Source organism: Triticum dicoccoides, chromosome 3B (genome assembly GCF_002162155.2).
Source record: "Triticum dicoccoides isolate Atlit2015 ecotype Zavitan chromosome 3B, WEW_v2.0, whole genome shotgun sequence".
In the NCBI taxonomy this organism is placed as follows: Eukaryota; Viridiplantae; Streptophyta; class Magnoliopsida; order Poales; family Poaceae; genus Triticum; species Triticum dicoccoides.
In genome coordinates this window covers 184,182,933-184,186,564 of record NC_041385.1, presented here as the reverse complement: position 1 = coordinate 184,186,564, position 3,632 = coordinate 184,182,933, and positions in this window count along the sequence as shown.

Genomic DNA, 3,632 nt, shown 5'->3' with positions numbered 1-3,632 from the left:
TCGTCGTGGCGTCGCTAGGGAGACCGGGGGAAGCAGGAGGTGGCCGAGCAGGGTGGAGGTGGCGCGCGCGGCGGCGTCGCGGTGTCCATCCTCCTGGCAGGGAGGAAGACGACAGGGGAGGGGGGGGGGCGGTGGGCTGGGCCGTTGGGGGAGCTGGGCCAGGTAAGTGGCGCCAGGTAGGTGGCCCAGGTGGCCTTCTCTCCCCTTCTATTTATTTCTGTTCTGTTTTGTTTTATTTTATTTAATTTATTTTGCCACTGTTTTGAATTTAAAATAATTCAAACAATGCCAAAAACTCCTCTGAATATTTTATATTGCTAGAGGGACTTTTCCAAAAGCTTATAAAATATTTCAGGGGTATTTGAAATTATATTCTAATTATATGAATATAATTCAAATTCAAATAGCTAATGAATTAAATCCAAAGTCCCAAAAATAATTCCTTAAAAATGTTCAATATTTTGGTTGGGACCAGAACCCTTACCAAAAATTATCAAACATTTAAGAAGAGCATTTTGGAGCAATGAATGAGATTTCTAGGGTTTTTGCCCCTCTTTTATTTAAGTTTTTGAGGCTTCCAAAATTCCTCAGTTCAAGTTTTGAAAATATAGACATGATGCACACATGAGGTCTCGCCTAGTGCATAACAGGACCAGGGATGTGACAACTCACCCCCACTAAACAAGAATCTCGTCTCGAGATTCAAGCGTAGGGTAAGGTGAAGGGGGAACGCAACTAGTACAATCTTCACGATCCAGGTTGCACTTCATAGGAATGTTGATTCGATCACCATTATTGTCTTGAAGTCTTGCTCTGAGAAATCCTGCCAACATGACATGGAGGAAAGAAGGAGACTCTAGAAGGGTCGATCTTCTCGAAGATCGAACAACTCACGGAATGAGACATAGGACCATCTCTCGGGTTGAGACACGAGATACACATTAGGAGGGGTGGAAAGAAACGGATGACGAAGGTTCACTAGGTAGACAACAATTCCACACCTAAGAGGGTGGTGAACGGTTGTCAAATAGCAAGGAGTTGAGTTGCCATGATACCATAACGAGACACCTTAGGAACCGTGACTCGTAGATATATCCCCTTAAGTGGCAAAAAGAATTACCTTTGATTCAGAGATCATCGAGACTCTTTATACCAGCCTAAGGCAATCACAGCAATCGATTGGCGGGGGTCGGTGGAATGGCATACTCGGACTTGGATGATGTGGATTACCTTGTTGAAGACAACGCAAGGGATGAATTTGCTTATCACCGGAAATGGAAGAGACCCATGGTAGAATGGCACAATGGCGGTGCAAGCTGGGAACAGAATGCAAATGCTGGGAATGATTCTGGTAACTGGGGAAGAACCCAACAATAGCGAGTGAATTCACTGTTTGAAAGGTCATAGCATAACCGAGGAAACTGAGAGGAATCCCAGTTAGTGCCGATGATAACACCTAGCGCTTGTGCGTGCTCTCAAGAACTTGAGCATTTCCACAATCATCAAGGTTTTATCAACAACCGCGTCAAGGGTGCTGACAACACAACATACTACCATGATGAACAACGATGGACGATGCAGATGCATAGGAAGATAACATCAACTCAGATTTCACCCTAGCGAGGCCAAGGAAACAAAATCTGGATGATCGACCGAGAGACATTTAGCACTCCGCTTCTAATGTTCTCCTTGACATGCTAGTGTAACCCATTCTTAGATATGGTTTGCTAACTAGAACATCAAGTAAAGGTCGGACTTCGGGAGCAATAGAATCCATAAGGAACAGTTACGGAGGTAAATCCTACGAAATCCTTATGGGGAGGTGGCCAACTTCCTCAAACAAGATACTACAATAATAGGTCTTCCGGCTGGGTGTGTTGGCCACGACATCCACCTTACCGGTTATCGAGGGACCAATATTATAGTTCTTGGGAAATATTCCAACCATCATATCTGCCTGAGACTCAGATCTGGTTGGTGTCAGGATATTCCAGACTCATCGAGTCTAGGAAGAAAAATGAAAGTTTGCAACACAAATCGACGAGATGACGTTGCGAGATTCTCAGGAAATGAACTACGATAGCAAGCTCCAAAACATGAGCTGGTTCTGCTACAAACATGTGAACACGTTGTTCCAGACAAGCATGCCCACATGGTAGTCTTACAATAAAACACTACCGAGTTCTGGTTGGGAGCCATCATCGAGGATATCGAAGTCTTTACGCAAGTCCATGGATTAGATCCCAAGCATAGACTTCTTTTCCTTGAACGAGTCAATCAGTGGCTTGGTGTGCTAGGATATACATATGGAATGAAGATGATCAGTCTAACAAACCACAGAATACTTCGCACATGCATGACTGACTTGGGATGATTCCAGAGGAGCAAAAACAAACTTTCTCGAATTCATGGCGGCAACTTACATCAAATGCACGTGAATTAGAGGAAGTCACTGCTTTCATCCAAGCGTAGGCTTCATGAACGGAACACGAAGGCATTGCTTACAAAGTTTCCAACACTAGCTTAATGTTCAACAAAATCATGGAGGAGATAAGGATGTTGTCAATGGGCTCAACAACAATTCATCTGGGTTCCCTTTTAGAAGGAATTCCATAGTTAAGTGAACACGGTGATAGCATTGGTCAGACCCATAAGATATAATGGCGTATGCTCGAGGAGTCAACCACGAGTAAGACAACATTACAAACATCGTTGGTTCTGATTTGATTTGACGATAGCCCACACTCAAATCAAAGGATTGATAAGACAATAGGTCCAGCAACTGATCACAGGGACCAATCGATGAAGAGATCATCTTTCTTCAACACACACTACACAAGAATATCCCTTTGGAACGAACTAAGTCAGGCAAGCTTTTATCTTCCAACCCTCCAAGTTGTCGTTTAGCTTAACCAACTAGCTCAGGGATATCTAACACCGACTCTTGGAGAGAAGGTGGTTCACAAGAAACCAACTTGATCACGAGCTCAACATAGCGGTCAGGTGACAACCTGGTAATACTTCTGAGAAGATATTCAGAAAATCACGAACCACCGGTATGTTACTAAGCTCGAGAACAATCTTGCTTTTCAGGGCAAGACGATATGATCAATAGAGCAAGGATTTGAAATAATCCTAACTCATCGATCGAGGAGTGAACCAGGAGAATGGACTAGGTAGCACGATCAATCTTAGAATGATGATTCAATAACCAACACACTAAGAATGAAATTATTGTCCTTCAACTACCCAACAACGAGGTTGCTAGGCGTATTGATTTCACACATCACAATTCATTTGTCGGTATTCCGGTTGCATCAACACGAGGACCGAGGAATGACTAATGATGGAAAGAAGTATCACTGTACCAAGAGTTCATAGGATGGTGTGCAATTCCTATAACAATTCCGATATAAAGATGGTAATACTCCAAGGTAGAACAGAACAAAAGCTGGATTAGCAATTTGATCTGCGGAGCACAACTTCTTTGACCCAATCCTGGATATGGAAGAGGTACTGGAGTTTGTTTCTCCTGGTCATTCTACGATAGAATGGCTTGACGGACCACAAGAGTAATAGGCATCGATAAACGAATGCACGCATACTCTTGACTATCAATTGATAGGCGAGGG